Raw genomic sequence first — 24658 nt, forward strand, 5'->3', positions numbered from 1 at the left:
GTCTGCCCAAAAGAATGAGGGATCTAAATCAATTCCTTTTCGACTCCTTGTATCCTTATGCCATATGCCTTTATGTAGGTAGCTTTAAGCAAGATTACAGTGCCATTGACTATCTCCACTAAATTTTTTTCCTTTGCTTTGTGCTGAAACCGTTAAGGTGGGAAACAGTCATCTTGGTTCTTCCTTCCTTAAGCTTTAATAGGAACATACTGTAACTTTGCAGAGCTGGTAGAAAGAAAAATGCAAGTTCTTTTACAGCTATATGAATTGAGATTCGGCATCTGATAATACCTAATCTCATTCTGTTGCTGACTTTGGCTTTGGAGTTTGCAATATGTGATTAAGTATCATGAAAAAAGTTATTTGACCCGTATCAGTGACAGGGTTTTCAAAATATTCCTCATGGATGTGAAGCGGGGATGGATTTTTTTTCTCCTTTCATGCTTTTTGAGGGTTTGGGCCCTTTGTTTCCAGGTCTTTAGTGGGACAAACTTTAATTATCTTGAATTGATTTGATAAAAAAATGAAAATGGATATTCAACAAAAAGCTAAACATTAAGAATCCTGTACCAAGGTCCTTAATCATTAGACATTAGACTGTTTGATTCTGCAGAGAGCCTCTTAACGTCTAGTATAAAAGCATTTCTTCTTGTTAGAAATAAAAGGAGCAGGAGTCTGACCCATTCTGTCCCTTATTTTTGGGCTATAGATTATGACTTTAGATCTTTCCTCCTGCTGTTGCTTCACTTTTTATAAATTAAATGTGGTGTTGTAGGACTAACTCTAGCTCAGTTGTTAAAGCACTCCTGTATGCATCTGTGGCTTGGACTGGCACACTAGTTAGTAGGCTGTTGGCTTTCTCGCGTGTGTAGGTCTCTTGAGTTTTTCCCCAGAAAAACTCATTGTGTAGCTGGAGATCTTTCCCAGAGACGTTTTAGTGAAATGAAGCACAGTCCTATGGAAGAATAAGGTTACAGCGAGTCAGTGTTTTCCACGTGGATAATCCACAGCTTCAGAGCTTTCACAAAATGGCATTAAAAAAAATAAGTATCCTTATGAGTAGATGCTGTCCAACTTGTTACAGCTGCTTATCATAAAGGTATTCGATAGTTGTCACTCTCGTTTCTGATAACTGGTTACAATTGGACTTAACCCAAAGTCTTTATTGTTATAAAACATAAGTTGTGTTTCAGCATCAAGACAAACATCATTTTTATTACCTTTTGTGACTTACAGTTGGTTTTACAAGTCATATTAAATTGCTATTAGTTTAATTTCTTGAGGAGTTGTCGAGATATTCAATATTGAATTTGGCATGCGCAGTGTGAAAGCAACTTCTTGTTAATGATTTCATTGCCAAGCGTTCAGGTATTGACAGTTCAAATGTGTGCTTCTGCAAAGGCTTTGTCTTTCATTTTGCCGTGCGTATTTCTTTTTATTTTGTATATTTGTGTAGAACTTCTTGTATTCATTTCTCCTATTGTAGCACACAAAGTTTTAAAACACTAGTTAATGCCAAACGGTGGTGGTAATTCCTGCAGGCGTTCTGGATATTATTCCAGTTTTGCAAAAAGCTGTATTGAGCCTATATTGAAAGCGTGTGGATGTGCAGTCCAAGGAACGACAGCTTTGTAGTTCAAAAATCATTCTGTGTTCTTCAGCTGATAATTTCTTTTCCTTTTCTGTCACTTTTTTTCCTGAAAGAAGAACAGATGTTATTTTTCATTAACGGATACACAAGCAACTTTGCCAATATCTCAGGGCATCATTTTGCTTGTGAAAAGAAGCCTGTGTTTGACTCCTCCTCTACCAAGGGAATAACAGAATGTAACCATAATGTTTTCTCAAGTCCCACACTTAAAACTGTAATGCTTTTTGTAACTGTTTCATCGACTACTCTTGTCACCAAAGTATTGAATCATAGGGGAACTTCATCTGTATTGTCTAAGTTACTTTCTTAAAGATTTGATTTTGATATCTGTGGTAAAACTAGAGAAGTTCATCACATTTTCCACATGCTCGTCAAACACCTTCTGACTTGAAAATAATAAAAATGCCTTGAGCAATAACATCTATTTCCGAAGTTTTTTGTACCAATGTGGGATAACTGCTAAGTGAATGATTCACGTTTCTTTATCCTTTCCAATACCTTCAGCCCAATCACTGCTGCTGCTTAGCAGCTTATTTTTGAGCATTTTCAGATTGGTATCAAGAAGAGGATAGTTAATGATATCTTTTTGACGCTTTCCTCTTGATTGCTTATGCAAATAACTTTTTTTCTGGCAGTTATGAATATGGCTTTTGCCTGCTCTAGTCTATACTTCTAGTGTGACTTTTGGTGTTGTAAAGTCCACAGCTTGAATCTAGGTTTCCTTGAAAAAACTTTGCATTTTGAGACGTGAAGGGAAGGGCATTGCATTCTGCAGTTCCAGAGCAAGTTGAATCTTGGTCAAATCCAGCTGATCAGCCTCTTTTTAACACCACCCCCCTCTTAGATGATGGGATTCTAGTGCAAAAGGCAGCTGGCTATAGGAAAACCAAAGGCAGAAGGACTAACGAGGGAGAAGTGAGAAAGGAGAGAGCTCCCTGGAGGCATGGCAGCAGTAACTGATAGGTGTGAAGTGGCATTCCCTTCAAATAGTCCATGGATCTTGCAAATTCCCAGTGCTTGGTTCGGGCTCCGAAGCCTTAGAGGGACAGAAAAGGAGAGAGCAGACAGAAAGGGCCTGTGACTGATGAAAAGATCAAAGATGTTGCTGGGAAAGGGTTCTGGGGTGAATCTTCCCTTTTGTTAGCAAAACTAATGTATGACTTACACTGCCATTGAATCACGGTTTTTAGTACAGATAAGGCAGAGGTTCTGTATGTTAATTAAAGACGGGCAGTCAGTTCTTAGAAATGCAGGTAAGCACTGGTACAATGGCTTAAGTACACAGATACAGATGAAGGAACTGGTACCGCTAAGTAAATGAGAGGGAGTGATTTTCAATGTTAATTCTAGAGTTAGAATTATATTCTTTACAGAATTATGTACTTTTGTAAATGTCTTTCAGGCTGCCGGTATAGTGTTCATTTTAGACTGGAAAGAAATCATTACAGTGTTCAGTAGTGAGTGAAATTTAAATATATCGTTAATTTTCCATACACTTGATGAATCACCAGTGCTCAAAGCAAGTCATGGGAAAGTATCAATCTATATTGTATTTTGGGTGGAAGCATCTGCAAGTTGCATGGTTGCTTCAGCAGAAGCATGAGGTAACACTGAGCTGTGATATTCTGGAATATGTGGTGCTAGTGGTGAGTATAGTACTAACTTTTACTTAACATCCTGATGAAATGAACATCATCTGTATTAAGACTGGACGTTTATTTTTGTGCTGCTGAATTATATGTAATCATGGATCATAGTTACACTAGGAGAGCAGTACAATCTCCCCTGCTGCTTTCTATCCCACTTTCCTCTAACCTGTGAAGTGAGGTTGAGACTCCTGAGCTTGTGCCTGTGGACCTTTACATTTTAGTCTACTCCAAGCATTTATATGCCAGTCTTTGATCATGAAGATGTCTCTTTTGCATGTTGTTCTGCTTTTGTAATTCTCCCCATGTAAAACCAGGCTGAGGCTTAGTGATGCATGTAGCTGTGGTGCTTATGTGAAATTCACTCAGATTGACTTACAAAATTGATCATTACATGTTAATATTGTTTAACCTACCCTTCTGTGCCTGTACCAAAACATTCAGTATTGGGCATTGCTTCTAGGTGAGCCATTTTCTGGCATTTTAAGTATCCTTAATTTTTTCTAACAGTCTGTTTTTCTCTTGAGGCCAAGAGAGAAAGCTCCATACCACTCTGTGTTTTATTCCTATAGACTCGACTCATTTTTGCTTCTTCTCTGAGAATTTACTGTTGAATCAGTGAGTCAGTCTTCTTCCTTGGGTTTTGCATTCCCAATTGGACGTAAATGCATTATTATATAAAGCTAAAATCACCTCATTAGCATTAGATTTCAGCTCATAACTTTACCCAATAATTGTTCGTTAAAATACGGTTTTGCCAGAGAGGAGATTTGGACTCCCAGCCTTTCCTGGTTACAGTATGTTTCTACTTCTTGCAGCTTCTCCTCTTAGAAGCGGTACTTACAAGGAATATCTTTGTTTCATTCTTGTATTTTAACTATTTGCATTTTAGTCTATTGCACAAAAGTTCTTCCTGCGTGGTGACATGTCTTCATTGGAATTTGTTTTGTTCTGAGTGGAAGCCAAACTTCATGAAAGCATAGAGAAGCATTATTGAGGCAAGAGTAGCTGGAGTTTGTATTACTTTATACACGCATGCATACACACACACACACATTTTATATACGTATGTGTGTATGTTTATATATACATATACACAAAATATATAATTTTTAAAATTCAGATTTGCTGTGAAAGTTTTGGAGGTAAAGTAATTCAGCTTTTCATTGACAGCTTCATTGACTTATTAGTCCACAGCTTCTGAAATCTACAGGAAATTAAAACTAGACGTCTGGAAAATAAAATAAAATTAAAGGGATTTTATCTCCATCAGATCAAAAGTATATCTGCGCAGGACGATTTTGTTTTAAACAAAATGGCATTAATCACAGACTGAAGCTGAACTTCCTCATGTATGAGTAGAATTAACTGCTGCTCTTCATCTGAGGTAGCTTGCCGATCTATATGTCTGTAAGAAGTGGTGGATGCCATTATAAATTATCAACGTATCATGCACCATTCAGCTGCTTTCTACATTATTGTTTTGGAACAGAGACCTTGTTTTGTGAAAACTCGCGTTTCAGAGGGAGAGAACGTTGAAAGAATAAAACTAGTGACTGACGTCCTCTAAGGAGAGTATGCGGTCCTTGTAAAGCTGACTGAAAGAGGGGCTGTGAATAAAGATAATGTCTAGTTTTCTTTCAGTTGTGTCCAGGGAAATAGGAATTTGTAACCTGTTTGTGTGTTCTTTTTTTTAAACCCAACCCCTCTGAATTTCATTACTAGTTGCTTAGTTTTCTTTCTTAATAGAAGCAAGCAAAATTAGCCATTTTTTGGCTAATGGCTCAGATAATATTATTAGTGCCTGTGCTTTGTGTTTATTTGTTTGGTCCAGCTACATTACTTCAAATTTATATAAAATTATATATATTTTTTTGTACTTTCACTAGGTAGTCTAACCTAGGTAGGTACCTAACTAGGTAGTCTAGGTTATTTTCTAGAAGCTATATACTTCTAGTCACAATTCTCATTCTTTCTAGAAGCTCAGCTCAGTTCTAATGCAGGAAGCTAGACATATGTCTTGGATTTTTGTGAAGTAGCGCTTAGCTGTGTAACTTGTTATCAAAGGTTTGCTATATAGTCTGATAAACTTTTAACAGCATTTGTGATTATTCATTTACGATGGTTCCTTCCCACCGATAGTTGGTCCAGGTAGAAAAGACAAAGGTAACAGCACAGCGTAATTTTTATTTTAACATAGCTGAACTGAAAGATTTCTGGAGGAAGTGAACTTGAAAGAATAAGGGGAATATTCTTGTTCCACAAAAGAAAAAGGGATGTGTACAGCGTGAGTAAAAGTAAAGGAACAAAGCAAGTAGAAAAGACTAGAAATAGAGAAAAGAAGAAGCAGACCTGAAGGTGCTGTTTTTTAGAGTGTTAGGGGCACACTTACTCTTAGTTCATTATTCAGTACAGAAATGGAGATAAATTAATGCATAGAGATCTGCTGCCAGCTGTCTAATGGATATGGTTTATTAAACCGGAAAGGGGACACTAGGAATTGAGGGGGGCTGGAGAAAGAGAAGGCCATATTGGAAGAAGACAGTTGTAGGATTTTAACGATGGGACAGGAAGGGAAGGGCAAAATACTTGTGCCTAAAGGAAAGTTAAAACATGTAGCCGATGGCCTGAGACATACGGCAAAGGGCCAGGCTAATTGGCAATAGGGTTCTGATAACCTCTCTTGAAAAAGCCAAGCTAGGATTTATTACTGCGATCTTGCTTGCCAGATTTATTCTTCTTTGATTTGAATGAAAAACAACTGATTAGCGCTGGAATCGGTGTGCCTAATTCGGAAGTTCAGTCTGAGGTCATGCGGGTCGAGCATGTAGTGCAGCTAGCCTGATGCTCTTGTCATTTTTTTAGAAATAGGAAATAGAAAATTGAATATCCTGGGTGTGTTTGTGTGAGAGAGGGGCACACACTGCGTTACAGCAGATTTTAACTCTCTGGTCCTTTATTTTTATAAAACAATTGCATTGATGTACTTACTGCTCACCTAAATTATGCGCCTACTTTTTTATATTTATGTATATTGTTAGGAAGTAGTAGAATTATGTTGCCTCTAGAGCTACTAATAGTATTCAAGAGCTCAGTTAATTAAAAAGAAAGTCTAATTCTTCACTGTTTCCCTGCAGGATCCAACATCTGAACTGAATACACAATTCTAAGCTGAATACTCCCACTTGAGCTGCCCATTTACATGCAGCAGGGATTTAGGAAAAATATACAGGGTTATGTGAAAATGTTAATGAGCATAGTCAGTCAGTTAGTTTGTTTTTTTTAAGATTACTAGGGAATAATTATAACACTTCACTAAGCTTAGCAATATGATTCATTATTTAGCTTTTGGAACATGTTCTGTTACAAAACTTAGCTATAATCTTGTAGCTTCTTTGTTCTCTAACCTTGTGAAGATGAGTAGAAACTCTAAAATGGATTTAATGTGTTCAATAACAATATTTATATGTAAATGCTAAAAACAAGTAGCTGAGCCAACTTTACCTGTTGATCCCATTTTAGCCTTTTCAGCATAATCATTAAAATTACAGTTTTTAAAACTTAATAACGCTTTATGGCATTGTAGGAACCAAATCGGTACAGGGCTGGCCCTTCTTCCTCTGCTGCCTCCTAGATGCCCTCAGGTGACAGGCTTTGCAGAGGGACAGAATTTTGTCTACCTATCAGATGCTAATGATTCTTGAGCAGCTGTAGTTTTCCTTTGGATCTCTGGTGAGATTTATCTACTATTTGTAAGGCCTATTTAAATTGAAGTAATTTGTTAGTAGGCAAAAAAGCATTAGGGAGCAAAAGGGGTTTTAAACAGCCTTTGCCCTGGTTCCTTTTACATAAAGGCTTATTCTACTCCTGTAATCTAGTCAGACTTTATTTTCTTTGGAGACCTTCAACAAGGTATTATCTGCTTGGTTTTGTCCAGTCTTCATCTTCTGCTCTTTTTAAAATATCAGTATTGATTTTTTGATCTCTTCTGTTTTCAAAACACTTTATCCTGGTATTCTCCTAACAAACCTTGAAGAGTTTTTTCAGAATAAGCAGCTATCCTTGCATGTTTCTTGATAGTTAATCTAAAGTATTCATGTACTGAGTATTTCAGTAAACCTAGTAAACAGTACCCAAAGGGTAAATTGCATTATCAGTGAAATCTATCAGTCTCGCATGGTGGCAGGCATTGTTTTTGTTTGATTTGAGATAGACTTGAAAGAAAGGAAAGAATACTTCAAAGTAATGTGCTACTGAGTGTACTGCTCCTATGACTCCCAAAATATCCATTTGAATGCTCTCTTACACAAACATGTTTGAGCTCTCCCTATGCTCAGAAAGCAAGTTGTTGGAATCTGCCTTCCTTTTGAAAAGCAGTATAGGACTTCCTCCCTTATGAGTGTTTGATCAGAATATGTCTTTGGACCTTGTGCTTTCATCCTGTAGATAAGAAAGAATGTTTCTTTCTTTATGCTAATTCTATTTGACTATTAACAGATGAACCAATTTGGAATCTCACTTTGTTCATAATTTTTCAGTGAGCAAAAAGTTAAGAGTTCTGGTTTCTTCTCTGTTTTTTTTTTCTTTCTTTTTTTTTTTTAACGGTACTGTAAACCATACTGATGTCCAATAACTTTGTAGCACTGTGTTAATCTTGGTTTAGACACCAGTTACTAAGAGCTTCCTCTTTGTATTCGTTCATTCTTAGAAGTAGAAAGGACAAGCACTGTCTTTTCCTTTTATCGGTTCTACGAATGATCTGTGGGCTTAGGCTTTTCATGGGGTGTTTTTGTACGTGAAGTACGTTCAAGGAAGTCTGTTGTGATACCTGAGGGTTTTATGTATTCTAAAATATTACTGATCTCCTGGAAAATGTCAGTATGGATTAGGGATTTTTATATGGTCGAAGTGTGTGTGTATGTGCGGTAACTAATGCTGGGTGAATAATTCACAATGAATAGTTTATCTAATTAATTTAGCCTTTCTTTCTGCTTGTCAGTTGTATGTGGGGAAAGTGCAATTTCCTTAGACGTATTTGTTTTGGAAGTGTTAAAGTGCTTTTGAATTTTACTGTGTGAAGCTGTAGCAAACAGTGAATATTTGCAGTAAAAACTCTTGGAAAATGTGCCTTTCACAGATATTAAACAGTACTTCAATCCTGTTCTCGAAATATCTGTACAAATAAAGTTCTGAATAGCTCAGTCAACAAAATAAGAAATCTTAAAAAAAAGAAAAAAAAAGAAAAAAAAAAGAAAAATCAGTAGGATTGTGCTTTTCACCTCCCCCCTCAATTTTCAGGTTTTCCTTTTGTTGAAAAAACAGTTCTTTGTGACAGTCTCCTGCTGTGGCACTAGGAAATGCAAGAATGCAAATGGTAACCAAAAATCATTAGTCATTTTTAGCATGTGTTTTTTGGGAAACCACTGTTCTGTTAAAATGTCTTTTCCTTGTTTTTCTGAAGAAAGATCATTGCAATATTCTAATAGTAATCAATCTGTGGATTTTTTTTTTCACTGAACATTTGTAAGTAAATATCTATTATGGATAATGGTGGTTTTGAACTTTTTTTTTTGTAGCTGGACATACTTGAATACTTTTGTTTCTGTTGAATATTCAAATACTTACAAATATCATATGGAAAATATTGACTCATAGTCAAAATAATTTATCTAAGACTGCAACCATAACGATTTATGAATGAAGAAACTGTTCATTCCCCAATATTGCTAAATTTAAAATTATATGGTAACTAAAGGATTAGAAAGTTTAAAAAATTTCTTCTCCTGATCTTTTCTTTAAAAATCCTTCTCCTGATCATATTTAGCATGCATCCAATTCCCCCTTCACAAGCTAGTATTTAGTGTTACCACACCTGGTGCATTAATATGTTTCCTCTTCTGTTGCAAATGATTTGTAGAATTAAACAATGGTCAGAGTTCAAGTGGATGTGTTGTCTGTAGCTACTTAAATATTTGTAATTGCTCATGCTTTGTGTTCATTCTGTCCTCTTACAGTGAAATGAGGTTATTACAGTAGATTATGAAACAAGTATCTTTGCTCTAAAGCACGATAACCTTGATCTCACCAGTGCCGTGGGGTCAGGCCGTGGCCGGCGGGACCCTATGAGCGTTTGTGGAGCACGACAGCGGGGCTGTGTCAGCGCATCCAGACCCACGGGAGTGGGCAGTTTGTGCGTGCTGGCGTGAGTGGGCTTCCACACGTTCCTTCCCTGTGGTGCCCAGGAGAACAGCACTTCAGGGGAGAAAGAAGGTTGCAGATCTTCCTTTTGGTAGTAAAACTACATGAATGTATTTGTTTTTATCAGAGTGCTGAGCACCTTTAGTTTTTGAGTGCATTCTGCATGCTATCAGTGGATATAAAAGGACAAAAATACAGGTTTTTTTGGTGTGTTTTGGTGCAAAACTACTCTAAACATTAAATTATCGAAACACAAGTCAACTAAAGAATAACAGAAAATAGGTCAATTTAAGGGCATAAATAATCTTAAAATAATTCCTTTTGTGATCATATACAATAGATTGCAGTGGCTTGGTTTCATTTACTACAGGTATCTTTTACAAAACACAAAATAAATGCAATTTTCAGTGTCGCTGAGGTGTTTGTGGCTCACTTAAGAGAGTGCGAATATGGTTATAAATAAATAAAATGTAATATCTTCTGTACTGTATGATGTAGGAAGTACACTATTGGCTATGAGCCTATAGACTTCCTTTTTAGTTAAAGCAAACATACGTTTCTATGGCAATAAAAGTAAATTTAAAATGTAGATGGTTCTGGCTGTTGCTAGCTTAAAATAAAGGTGGCACTTGCAGAATAGTTCATTTCACAGCCAAAGGAAAATCAGACTTTTGTTGAAGAAAAATGGATCTAAAGTGCCCCATATTTAATTCAAATTTTTTAAATTGTAAGCTCTTTTTGACATTTTTCCTCCGCTTTAATTTTTCCTTGTTTCTTTCCACTTTGTCTAGCAAAAATATAACTCTGCATATAAAGGCTATACTCTTTCATTGTTATCAAGTGATTTTAACTGTAATGGTGATTTACTTTACTTCTGCATCTTTCGTATTTTAAGGGGTCTTCACATTTTTAATGTTTTGTTAAGTGATTATTTTTAGTAGTACCTAGCCCAGAGGCAAGAGGCCAATGAGTGTTAGAATTGGAGTTAAATTAAAGCAATGTTTACGAAAGAAGACCAGATTGGTGGGGTTGGTAAAGGATAACAAGTTACAAATAAATTGAGTTAAATATAGGGAGAAGTGTTTATCCTACTCTAATTGCAGTGCAGTGTAACAATGAAAGAGGTCTGATGCATCATTTCATTTCTAGATTGGACTGTTCAGAGCTTTACATGCTTAAAACCCCTTTGAAGCACATTCCCAGGAGAATAATTCATTATAGAATATCAAAATATCACCTATTCATGAATGAGTGGTCTCCAATTAATCACCCCACCCTCATCTGTCATAGCTGGAGTCCTTCAAGCTGTTTACTTTTTTGGTCTCGAGGTCTTCCCATTGAAATCAGCAGGGCAAAGTAGAGAGTCTGAGGACTACCTACCTGGATTTTTTTTTTTTTTTTTTTCATTTAGGAAGGGAGTATGGGCAGCCTATTTCATTCATATATGAGAAGATGTCTTAAAGGTAGAATTTGCTGTTATTTAAGCAGAGCAAGCACATACAGTAAAAGCAAAATGGTACCTTTTTGGTCACTTACATCATTTGATTTGTTGGGCGGTACCCTGGCAGATGAGTTTGACAAATACCAAAAATAATCCTGTGCACTTGGAAGGATGGGGATGAACAGTACCAGTCAAAGGCTGAAACTGGATCATTCATTTGATCTTAGTGTCCGTTTCATTAAATCTTCCTTTACAACAACAGTCAAGACTTTTTAAAGTTGTCATCTGAAACTATTTAATGTGACTGTATCAACCTAAATTTGCAGAATTCCTGATATTGTCTGAGATGTGCACTCATTTCTCTCATTGTAGTGGGTGCTCACTTGGATGTCCTGGAAATTCAGATTATCAATGTTAACTATTCAGTGTAGAAGACAGTAGGTGAAATGTTATGAGAATATACGTAGTCTCTGCCAAGTGACCGCTTATTTTGGTGCGGGAATGGGTGGCTCAAGTGCTGCAGTTCCCATCAGTCAGGAGCTGGCTTTGCACCCTTGTGCTGTTGGGAGCCAATGAAGCAGTTTGTATTGGTTGCTTTAGTAGGGAAAAACTGCCCGTGTTTATTTAAATCCGCATATAAGCGTAACAAATCATGGATAATGAATACTGTAGTAAACCTAGAAATAATATATGTATTCTAGTGCTGCATAATAGTAGTATTTTGGATAAAATATTTCTTGGCATGCAGTATTAATAGATGTACTTCCCTGAGTATACAGAAGGACACGTTTTAAAATGTAGTGTAAACTTATTGTATAATTTAATGCAACTGTAATGCAACCCAGCAGCATCACAAAGGAGGTAGAATTTACTTTTTGGGGGAAGGTGGGAGTAAATAGTTTGTATTTTATAAGTTTGGGCAGTTGTTGCTCGATTTACTGTTCTGTTTTGTTCTGTTCCAAGAAACAGCTAGCATCTGCAGCCAGTCCTCTTTTGCAGTATGTGCGCCCAGGCACCAGATACAAAATACCAGCTGGTCCATGCAGCACTGTACTTGGCCTCCAAAATATCAGTGATGGAGTTTCAGGATATTCTCTCTTCAGGTGCAGGCAGATCCATGAAAATGTGTGTTTTGGAAGAACTTCACAAGTCTTCCATGGATGCAGCAGAAGATTCCTAGATCCTGCAGTTTGATAGATCTGTTAGGAGTTATTACATTAGATAAATCTGTTAAAATAAGGGGTTCTAATATCCTCTGACTTTACAGTGGTTTTTTTCATTAGCTGAAACTAGTTTTCAGAATGAACTGAGAGTTATCTTCAAATGTAGTTGTAATCAACTTGCATTCTTCTGCCCTGGTGATAAACTTTTGCTCCTTTCTTTTCTATCCCTAGTAGAGAGAAATTAACACACACAGACTGTTACATGCCTTTTCCCCCCCCTCCCCCATATGTTTGATATGTTTGATAAGAACCTCTTGAAACTGAAGAGCTGTCTTCAATTTTAGCTCCACGGTTTCAAAGCATTTTCCCTTATCATGACTAGGATAATTTTAAACAGTACTCTTTTGTCTCTATGGCTCATATTAATTTTATTTGGTGATAAAATGTCCACTCTACACTCTAAATGTGTTTGTGAATTTAAATATTGGTTTTGTTGCATCGGTATTAGACCTAATTTTTGCTTACATTTAGAAGTAATACTGATATTAAGACAATAGTGTTGTATTAGACAAAATCTGAGAGTTCTGAATGTGTTTAGGCACAGAAAACTACTAATCAATTTTGTGTAAATGCTATAAGTTTCAATATTCAAAGCATAGTGTTTTGTTGCTGTGGTGATAAACCATAGCAGTCTTTCCATCAGTTTATAATAGTTGAAATGGCTACAAAGAGAAAAAGAATTCTCTTGCATTGAGAGTATGAACTAAACCTTTAATGTCACAACTATTTTTACAGTGTAAGTTACCTTTATGGCCTGAGTTTTAGTAATGCATTATATGCAGACTTCACCTATAGGGTAAACTTGGATTTGACACTCAAACTAGTTCAAAAAGATTTTAAATTTAGTTGTTTAGTTGGAAAAAATATTGCCAGTAATTTATTTCACAGGAATTTGATTATACTTTTGGCAAGGTGCAGATCTTTCTTTATCAGTTAGAGAGCGATTACATGATATTTCTCAGGTTGAATACCTCTGTTTAGATAGGGAGAGAACAGCTATGTATTTTACCTCTTTGTTGCATTTCTTCGTACAAACATGCAAAACCATCTATTACTGCAGCAACTGAACCACTCCTGTGATAATACAATGCAGGTAAACTTCTTGTGTGTTTGGTAAAGTAAATTGTAATTCAGATTAGTGGTAATCCTAAAATCAAGAGAATGACTTTATATATATATATATATATATATGTATGTATATGTATATATGTATGTATATGTGTATGTATATATATATATTTGAAATTTAAAAAATGCAGTGTGTTCATAGAATTGTAGAACCTTGCTTATTTTCCAAATATTTCTAATGTAACTTTCAAGTGCTTTGTGCATCCTCCCAGACCTTAAAGAAACTTGTTAGGAAGCAGAGCATGGAAGCAAACTCCTTAGAGACACCAGGAAAACACTTTCTCCTCTTTTCCTCTATTTGGATGCGTTTTGAACAGGGAATGTATAAACTGGACTTGAAATGAAGGCTTTGATTCCTTTCATAATTGTCCCACTATTAAGATTCTGTGCACTGCATAACTTATATGTAATAAGCTCTTGCATTGCTTCATTGATTTGAATTCAAGGTCAACCAACTCTTTTACAGGAGGAATAACTGAGATGGTATGATTTAACTTCCAGTAGAGCTGAGAATGGACCCAGGGTATGAACTACTTGATTTCAGATTAGATAAAATATAGTTCACATACTGCATGTGCCACTTGTGAAATGCACTTATGCAATATACTATTCATTTTATTGTTTGTCAAATTCTAGTCATTAGACAGTAAATTTCTTACTGCCTAGAAGATTATTCTTGGCTGGAAGTCTGTATGGATCCAACTAACTGTGGACAGTAATTAATTACCAAAATGTATGTATTGGTAACACTAAAAGAACATTCAGCAGTGATAATGTTAGAAGAACATGCAGAAGCAAAGAGAAGCATTCATGTATTTGTGGAAATGAAAGAAATAAATAAGTAAGCAGAATTACAGGCAATTAATTATGTAGTCCCGTTAGCCCTATCTTGATTCAAACAGTAACCAACAGCAGATGTTTATGGCAGTAAAAGAACACCAGTGTATATGATATTTTACCCAAATACTCTTCCAGTTTTTGATCATTTTTGGATTTATCTTCCATGAAATTGTCTGATTTCCCCATGCACAATTTTAGTATGGTATGCATACTGCTACTTTAACCATAGATTAACTACAGAATGGAACATAAATGACAATTTTAGTTCTGCAACTTCTTTTTAAGTCTGACTTTCCTTTCTGCTTGTCAATATGTTTTGTCGTGCATTTAGACGGCTTTTTTTTTTTCTGAAACATCCAAGTGTTTGAATTAGTTTCTGTGAACTTTTAAGTCTTTTGAACTGAACTTTGTTAACAAACAGAAGGTGAATACTATCCCCTGGCATGTCATGTACATGCAAATTTTTTCGGCTGCCTTCAAAAAAGATTTTTGTTGTTTTTTATGTTAGCTCTCTGAAGCAGAAAATGATCCCACATAGGAGAAAAAAACTTGTATTTTGATTTCTTAATGACTATCTTTTCAATACCCTTAACGTAATAAAGTGCTACCATTCCTGCCTTCCATGTATAAAAGCAGAAAACAGACGAAGGATTTGCACCAAAGGAGGTTCCCAAGGGGCACGTGATGCCTGTGATGGGATTCAGATCCCTGGACTAGCGAGGGCCGATGCTAGACCATTCTCAGAATTTTATCCTGAAATGCATGTGTGGGTACATACATACATATTTATATACCTTGAAGGGGAGGGGAGAATGCATGCCACGCATGGGAGAAATCTTTTTTTCCCAGAAGATACAAGCACAGATATTGACAAAGCTAGCTTAGTACTTACATTTCTGTCAAACATGTCAAAGTGGATGTTGCTAAAACAAGCAAATATTCAGGCTGTTATTCCATAGCTTAAACGTCTTGGTGTTTGACTAGATTTCCAGTTAGTACAAGGGAATATTCTTTTGTATGTCTTTGTTTGGAGGTTGGTCTGAGTAATTTCTGTGCATTTTAAAAAAAAAAAAAAAGGTGTAACTGACTTGTGATATGATCCTAGATGTAAGGAACATTTCTTTATGGCCTACAGGTATCAGATAGACGAGTGCAAAAAGTTTGAGAATTAAGGTATTGTGGAATGGGGGATATTAAAGACATCTACTGTAACTGGGGTTACTGCGGTATTGAAGCCTGGTGCTCTTGCACAAGTTTAGAGGAGTGTAATGCTTTTTCTCTTGAGCATTTTAGAAATGCCTGACCATCAATGGAGCCTGTCTCCTGTGGCTGCGTTCTCGTTATGCAAAATGCACTGACTGCCATGTAAGGACACAGTAACTGTCTTACAGTCTCTTTAAAAAGTAATACTGAGCAACTCAAACAAACAACTTAGAAACGATCACAAAAAACAGCAATAGATGGTAAAAAATGGTCTAGGTCAATGCATCCCCTCAGACAGACGCGGACAGACAGGCCACATACATCTTGCCTGTCTCAAAGCTGAAACGTGTTTGTGAGAAGCGCTTTCTAGTCAAAACAGTAGTCATAAATTAATCCTTGATGCATGTTTGAAGTACAGACTTCCTCTATGATGAGCTCTGGGGAACGCCAGCTGTCCTATATCCTTAATATGGTTTATATTTTGGGGTTTTTAAATGTATTTTTAGCACTACTTGAGACCTACCAGTGTCATCTTAATTCTCTAATTCTTAGTATTTTATCAGAATAGATACTTGTTATTTCTTCTGTTAGGATGGCGTTTCAACAGCGATGGCTAATAAATTGGTATCAACAAAGAATACTTAGGAAGAATTGGAGAGAGGCTTGCTGCTCACAGCTGAAGGCTTTGTAGTACTTGAGGGAAATCAGGACTCTGGATTTTAGCCATGCTCACTTTTTGTCTTTATCTGTCTTGTCAGCCTGCCTTAATGAAATTTCGGTTTCTTTAGAGCTTATTTATTAAAGGTGTCAAATTCAGAAAGATACTAAGTCTTGTGAATTAATCTGTTAAAAAAAAAAGTCCTAAAATTTTCCCGTATTAGCAGGAAGTAGTTATCACCTCTGGGGTTAGGATGGATATTTTATATTTTCTGTGATGGTGGCATTTTCAATAAAACAGTCTCCATTAGTATAGTGCATGATTTGTGAATGGGAGTCATGCAGTGGTGCATCACAGCACTGTTCTACCCCAAGTTCATGTACTTTCTGGAAGATCAGTCTGGGCACTTTCTATGTGCTGTAACAGTGTTGCAGGCTGGAATGAAAAACAGACTCGGAGCTTGCAAAGCCACAGCTGCAGTTTTCCTAGTAATTTTAAGAAGCTGAAACATCAGTACTAATATTCAGGCTGTGGAAAAGAGCAGGGAGAAAGGAAGCGCTTGCTTACTTTTATTAGAAATGTAATGCTGTAGAGACTGTTTATTTTTTTCCAAAGATAAAAAGTCATTAATGACTTTTTCAGTTCAAACTCTTTGAACCATTACTGCCCAGAAAATTTGTGACTTCTGGGGCAGGCAAGACCATCAGAGGCACTTTTTTGGAGTACGTACCTGGAAGAGATGGTTGAAGTGTTAATCGTGTGTGCATGTTTGTATACATTTCCAAGTAAAATTCATTTTTCTTTAAATCATGAAACGGAATATCTCCATCAAATTTAGGAAAAATTCCTTTAAAATATTTTTCTATAGTTTTTTTTTTTCAGTGCTTTGTATATATAAAACATGAAATGCACTTTAAGGAGCGGCTGAATTATTTGTATAGTTTATGCATTTTGAAAAGTCTTAGGTAATTCACTTTTACTCTAATTTCTTCCTTCATGACAGACTGCTGGGATCATCATGGTACTTGTAGAGAAGGGGAAAGCCAGCAGAAATTAAGTAATCATTTGCTCTACTCTTATTAACTGAAAAGCAGTTGTCATCCTGTAATCATTCAGTTTGTTTTTTCTACTCTTTAGTGTCTACATGTCTTTGAGATTTGCCTTCCAGTTTATACCGAATGTGAACAACCAAAAAATGTGTCTTTGTTTCAGTGACACATTAATGTGTTTATTACCTTTTAAAACCTTTCTTTGTATCACAGAGAAAATTGTTAGGTTTTTTGCTTTATAAAATAAAAGAAGATGATGGAGACCTAGGTATTAGTTCTGGGTCCCCATGTTTGAGATTTGAATAACTTAAATTGTTGTTTAATGTAAGGACTTTTTCTTACATGTTTAAGAGGTAGACAGCACATTTATAGATAATGTATAATCTGTACAATCCTTCCAGTTTGTGGTATAATGCCAGAAGGAGTCAGTCTCATCAAAAAAACCTTTGAGATTAAAAAGCAAATACCTTGTCATCAGGAGGAACGAAGTGTAAGTTGAGTGTTGTATTAGGAATCACAGAATGGTTGAGGAAGGGACCACTGGAGATCGTCTAGTTCAACCCTCCTGCTCAAGCAAGATCACCTAGAGCACATTGCCCAGGACTGTGTCCACACAGCTTTTGAATATATCGAGGGATGGAGACCCCCCAACTCTCTGGGCAATCTGTGCCAGTGCTCTGTCACTTCACAGTAAAGAAGTTTTTCCTCAGGTTCAGACAGAACTTCCTGTGGTTCAGTTTCTGCCCGTTGCCTTATTGATGAGATCCCCCTTCAGTCTTCTCTTCTCCAGGCGGAACAGGCCCAGCTCCCTCAGCCTTTTCTTCATAGGAGAGATGCTCCAGTCCATTAATAATCTTGGTAGCTCTTCTCTGGACTTGCTGCAGGAGCTCCATGTCTCTCTTGTACTGGTGAGCCCAGCACTGCACACAGTACTCCAGATGTGGCTTCACCCCAGGGCTGAGTACCTCCCTCGACCTGCTGGCAACACTCTGCCTGATGCACCCCAGGATGCCATTGGCCTTCTTGGCCACAAGGGCACATTGCTGCCTCATGCTCAACTTGTTGTCCACCAGCACTCCCAGGTCCTTCTCTGCACAGCTGCTTTCCAGCAGGTCAACCCCCAGCCTGTGCTGGAGCATGGGGTTCTTCCTCCCGAGGGGCACCACCCTGCACTTGCCTTTGTTCGACTTCAGGAGGCTCCTCTCCGCCCAGCTCTCCAGCCTATCCACGTTCCTCTGAACGGCAGCACAGCCCTCTGGGGTATCAGCGACTCCTCCCAGTTCTGTATCCTCAGCAAACTTGCTGAGGGTGCACTCTGTCCCTTCCTCCAGGTCACGGATGAATACATTGAACAAGACTGGACCCAGGACTGACCCCTGGGGGACACCGCTAGCTCCAGGCCTCCAACTAGACTCTGCACCATTGATCACAACCCTCTGAGCTCGGCCATCCAGCCAGTTCTCAATCCACCTCACTCTCCACTCATCCAGCCCGCACTTCCTGAGTTCACCTACGAGGATGTGATGGGAGAGAGTGTCCAAAGCCTTGCTCAAGTCCAGGGAGACAACATCCACTGCTCTGCCCTCATCTACCCGGCCAGGTGTCCCATCGTAGAAGGCTCTTGGGTTGGTCAAGCATGATTTCCCCTTGGTGAATCCACGCTGACTACTCCTGTTCACCTTGTTGTCCTCCACATGCTTAGAGATGGCCTCCGGGATGAGCTGTTCCACCACCTTTCGAGGGATGGAGGGGAGGCTGACAGGCCTGTAGTTCCCTGGCTCCTCCTCCTTGTCCTTTTGGAAGACTGGGGTGACTCTGGCTTTCTTCCAGTCCTCAGGCACCTCTCCTGATCTCCAGGACCTTTCCAAGATGATGGAGAGTGGCCTAGCAACAACACCTGCCAGCTCCCTCAGCACTCGTGGACGTATCCCATCGGGGCCCACGCATTTGTGGATGTCGAGTTTGGACAAAAGATCGCTAACCCGATCCTCCTCAACCAAGGGAGAGTCTTCCTTTCTCCAGACTTCCTCTCTTGTCCCCAGGGTCAGGAGTTCCTGAGGGCTGGCCTTAGCAGTGAAGACTGAAGCAAAGGTGGCATTCAGTAACTTTGCTTTATCTGTATCCTTCGTCACCAAGGCACTGACCCCGTTCAGCAGCAGGCCCACATTTTCCCTAGTCTTCCTTTTGCTGTTGATGTATTTGAAGAAGCTCTTCTTGTTGTCCTTGACATCCCTTGCCAGATTTAATTCCAAATGGGCCTTAGCCTTTCTCATCTCATCCCTGCATACCCTGACGATCCTCCCACGTGGCCTGTCCCTGCTTTCACCTCCTGTGCACTTCTGTCTTCTGTATGAGTTTTGTCAGGAGTTCCTTGTTCAAAGAAGCATGCAGAAAGGCCGGACTTGTATTCCAAAATTAATTAATAAATGCTGAGTTAAGGTATCATTCTCATAGAGCACTATGTGTTAGCAGAATATCATGGGCTGAAGAATTGGGATGGTTCTGTGTCACCGTGCACAGAAGAAAGGACACTTGGCTGTTCATTTTGTATGCTGCTGATCTGAAACGGTTATTTAAATGCTGATGTCTCTTTCCTGAATGGAATTAGGTGTTTTTAGTATTATTACATCACACTGACTGTTTTCGAAAGCTTTTCTCTACTGAGGTCCTAGAAAGAAGGGTATCACGTCGGTGACATTTGTGATCATTGTTTTTATTTACGGAGAGTAGAAAAGCCTCCTATTTTAAATCAATGTCATTGCAATATCTTCTATCAGATGTGAATGTTAAAGTGAAATACTGCTGTTCTCAATCACAGCATTGAGTTGCTGTCCTTTACTACGGAAGGTCAGTTGTTTAGAAATCTGAAATCCTGTATTATAACAGAACAGGATGGCATTGCTTTAATTTCTTCTAGATTTATCCTCAGAGATTGGTTTACAGAGTGAATTATCTGGAAGGATCAACGTAAGAAATGTTCAGCCACTCTTTCCATATAAATAGCATCGTGTATCACCTCTTTTGAGACTTCATCCTTAAAACGCTCGTTCTTCGTAGCTGTGATAGAGAACCTGGTGGAGGATTTTCAGTGCATGTTAATGAGCTATGTGGCGAGAGGTTTTTGTTTTTTTTGTGGTAAACGCTTCAGTCAGGAGCAGCGCAGAGCAGGCGCTCTCCCTGCACGTGGGCTGCATGGAGCATGAGTGGCTGCTTGACTCAGCTGCAGTGCGTCCAGGAGCCTGAGCCACATCGCCCCTTCCCAGCCCTGTTGCAGTAAGGGCACCGTGTGCTAATCTTGGCTGGTATGTGTGTGGGCTCAGTACTCCCTCTGGATCTCTTCCTCTCCTAGCAGGCTGCTTCCTCCCCAGCTCTTTTTGTAGAAACTATTGCTTTTTACAGTAATTCTTCGTGTTTCTTGCTGATAGAAATCCAAGGAACCTATGGCAGGGTCTCTCATCTCTTCCTCTCCCATGGTCCATTGTGAACAGGAGCTGTAATCTAGCTTCAGTATTTCTCATGGGAAACTTGTATGCTTTCTTTTAACAATAAGTTGTATTAGGCTGTTTTCATGTGTCTTCATGCTTGAAGATTTAGAGAGATACAGATGTGGTACAGAACATTTCTGAAAACTTCTCTATTCGATTACCTGGGTTTTGTTGTCCCTTGGATGATCTTGTCAGTCAGCTGTTGCCCACAAGTAGCAGTGCACCTGAATCAGAAGCAGCTGCTGGTTTGAAACTTACATGGCTGACAGTGGAAGGTATTAGTATTTCTCTCCAGAGGTCTGCAACGCACTTGAAAATATCTCTGTTGCCTTAATGTATTTGGAGTTGATACGGAGGAGATGTGTTAGTCTTTTGCAGCATAAGGTAAATATTTTCTGCTAAGCTCTCTCATCGATGGCAGAAAATTTTCCTTCAGAACTACTTCTTTGAGAAGTGGTTTTTTTTCTTTCAAAAAATTATAATTAGACTCATGACTGTTATTCTTTCTTCCAGTCCAGTTCAGGCCTTACTCTTACTCGGTTTCTCTAAGAGAGAATGTGTGTGTGTGTGTGTGTGTGTTTACTGCAAAGGTGGATTTTAAAATACGGAAAAGCTTAAAATTATGTCATCTTCAGTCAGTTGCTGTCGATTCAGCTCATCGTTATCTAAAGGCGATACAGAATCCCCTTTTCTTGGGTGTAGCCTAGCAACGAGCGCTGCAACGCGAGGGAAGCAGGAGACGCGGCAGAACTAGAGACCTCGCCGACTGCAGCAGAATGGTCAGCTACCTGTGCAGGGTGAGGGGTGGGCAGGAGGAGGTAAAGCATAATGCTGCAGGTGGCTGTGGTGATGAAATGCTCTCCTGGAGACTTGCATTCAAATGATCAGATGGTGTCTACAGGTCTAAAGAAAAACTAGTGTCTTTGGCAAAGGCAGAAAATAAAGAATAATTTCTATTTGATATGGAGGCTCATATCTTAAGCTATTAAATTTAAAATGCACTTAAACAGCGGTCTTCTCTGAAGTTAGAAATATTGAGACATATTACATTTACATTATTGATAAGTTAATCTCTTCAGTGTCGAAATTGGTGTTGGCTTAGAAACAGTAATGTATCCCTAACTCTGGTCTTTAATGGACAAGATTTCTTTATTGTATTAAATGCATACTTTTAATTTCCTAGAATGATTAGTAGTAGCAATATGGTAAACCCGTCTTTAAACTAATTTAAAAAAAATGCATATCCACTTATTCAACCTTTGCATACCTATTCTGACATGTCAATTTTAAAACTGCAAATTCTTTTCCCTTATTGTATGTTGGTTGTCCTTGAAAAGCTAGGATGTAAGAGTAGGGCTTAGAACATAATCAGCTTTCAAAACTTGCCTTTATTGTACTTCTCTTCCCCCATGTCTTCTATTATTTACTAGTCTTGTCTAGGAAAAAGATGTACAACCCTGTTGGATGGAATAGGGCCTTACGGTGTTGTAGAAATTTCTTTTTTTTTTTTTTTTCAGCATCTTGCCAAAAACTATCAACGATAATAGAATAGGACCTGATTTGACTGTCAGGTTTTAGGTTGAACTTGCAAAATTAGCAATCAAAATAAAAGAAAAAAGAAAACCCCAAGCCTGCAGGGATCTGCTGTATTAATCATGGAATTGGACTGCAATTTATTTCATTGTGCTAGCATTACAAACGATTGTATTAATTTTCTTCTATATTTCTTCTAAATTAATTTTGAATAAAACCTAATAGTATATAGCAGCAGGTCATATTGCTTTTTTCCCAGCTGCGGAACTGCTCCAGTTGCTGTCAGCTACTAAAAGATACATTGCCTGCATCTGCATTAGCATTTTGGCTCAGAACAGCAGCATAGCTCTGCGGTGAGACTCTTTCCCTCTCCTGTAGTCACTTGCATGTGCTGCTGGCTTGGCTTGCAAAGTGTGTTCGTGCACATGCAGCACGTGCCTTTAGGGGAAGCAAAACCAGAAGCTCCACTCCAGGGATGTATCGAGTGCACTCTGATCCCTGTTGGAGGTCCAAGTCAATGGGTGACTTGGACAAAGGTCCAAGTCAATGGGTGGTTCTCAGAACAGTTTCTAACAGCCTGTGTGTGGCAGAGTTCGGCTTGGGGACCAAACTAAATCTAGTCTGACATAAAATCTACAAATTGCATGTAATGTAGATCTAGAGACCTCAGTTTGAAACTGCTTCAACCTGGTAATCCATGCATTGCATTACTTGCTGAGATGCATTGGTCATAGTGCCTACTAAACTGTGTTTTACTCAGCAGAATTCCTAAACTTAATAACCAAATAAGCTTCCAAGTTAAAATGTAACCTAGTTATAGGCATACTGCTAATTTTAAAACTTTTTTTTTTTTTTAAGTACTTACCTTTTTTCGTGTGCTGTGGCCAGGCAAGTTATTCTTGCATCCACACTCCACCTTCTGCCATGCTTGTTTACTGGTGTATGTCTTAGCTATGTCTTAAGTATAGGTGGAGAATGGAACTGAGTTAGCTTCTCAGATTTCTGCCTGTGTGCTCAGAAGCAGAGATTTTTCTCAGTGACTATCTGGCAGCTCGGAGGAAGCCAGCAAGTATGAGGTCAGTGAGTGAAGGAAGATATTTGGAAATCCACCCTTAAACGTAGGTGGCCCAAACACTGCAGGTTTTCCCCAGCTCTGCTCTCCCACTGTTTTTGTTTACGAGTTTTTCCCCTGGACTTCCTGCCCAAGAATTTTTCCTTTCAGCCTGCTTAATAGGTTGGTGAAAGCTGGCAGAAGGCACAGTTGGGCAATGATGCTCTTACTGAGAAACATGAAAATATTTTCGAGGATTCCACATAAAGATGCAGATGCTTCTTATATCTGACACTGAAAATTAACTTTCATTGTTTCCTTACCCAGTCCAATGCCAAATGAGCTGTTGCAACTCATGAGGGTGTGAAGCAGTTTTGCTGACACCTTCAGGCGTTTCAGCCCTTGAAACCTTAACAAATTCTAAGTAGAATAATTTTTGCCTTGGGTGGGTAGGTTTTTTTTTTGCTTTTTTTTTTTTTTTTTTGTAAACAGGAGGTACTACTCATACTGTTTCTGTTCTTGTTAGGACTTACCCTTGAAATGTCTGTTTTTCATAACAAGTTAGGTTGCTTCTGGAAAATTAAGCATCCTGAAGAGTAGCTCATGTGTATTAGGGAAGGCATGCATATCTGGGTATAATTCTGCCCCTTCTCAGAAATTCTGCCTCTTCTCTGAGCCATTACCAATCTCTCTAGCTGACTGCAGGTGAAAACTCTGCAATTTCTCCTGAAGCCATGAAGGCTACTTGAAATCTAGGAAAACCAGGAAGTCCTGGGGAAATTGAGATCCTATTCAGGAACCGCTAGTTGCTGAGCACCTACTTCTGCTGGAATGTTGTGAATCACTATATGAAGTTTGTCTTGCTTCACATTTAGCATGATAGTGCATGTATCTTTCTGAAGCCCTAGGTAAGAGTTCATTTTGATACTAAAAGCAGCTTCTTCTCTTTATGCAGTTTAAGCTCCTGCTGCCTTTAAAACAGGAGTTTTACAGCTGAGAACGCTTGCAGCATTTACATAAGTGATAAAGTTGAATCGATAACAATCTCGCCGAAATTGTGATGCAGACAGTTTTTCCCCAGGTATTGCTTGTTAACTCCAGCAAACTTGATACGGAATTTAAAATAGCATGTTCTAATAGTGTCTTCCATGGGCAATGACTAGTCTGATGTGTGGATTTTTTGAAATGTTTTATATGTACAAGTGTATTGATTGATTTTACTGTATGTGTCCTGGTGCTGCTGTAGTTGCTGCTTCTGATCCTATGCCCATGATTGCTCTTTTGTCTCCCTGGAAAAAAGAGCATTAGCAAATGAATAGGAAGAAGCTGAAAGTAGCATGTTCCCTTGCTGAATCTTCAAAGACAGCCGGGATGATCCGACAGCAGATTACTGGCTATCATAGGGATATCATAGAGCCAGGGACATAGGTTTGGGGAGTTTTTTGTTTTTGTAGGAGTCATTAAGGAAGCTAAAGAGTTTGTTTTTAGTAGATGATTTTACTGATTCTGTCGTAGCCTGGAAGGATGTTTTGAAGACCAATTCAAAGGAAAG

At 38.4% G+C, this 24658-nt stretch overlaps 1 protein-coding gene across 1 annotated transcript in view; it reads left to right on the forward strand.

The window, feature by feature from the left end:
• Positions 1-24658, forward strand: part of SLC2A13 (solute carrier family 2 member 13) — a 175027-nt gene that overhangs the window by 42045 nt on the left and 108324 nt on the right. The gene's annotated exons all lie outside the window — the stretch shown is intronic.

The sequence above is a fragment of the Struthio camelus genome, chromosome 1 (assembly GCF_040807025.1).
Source record: "Struthio camelus isolate bStrCam1 chromosome 1, bStrCam1.hap1, whole genome shotgun sequence".
Lineage (NCBI taxonomy): Eukaryota > Metazoa > Chordata > Aves > Struthioniformes > Struthionidae > Struthio > Struthio camelus.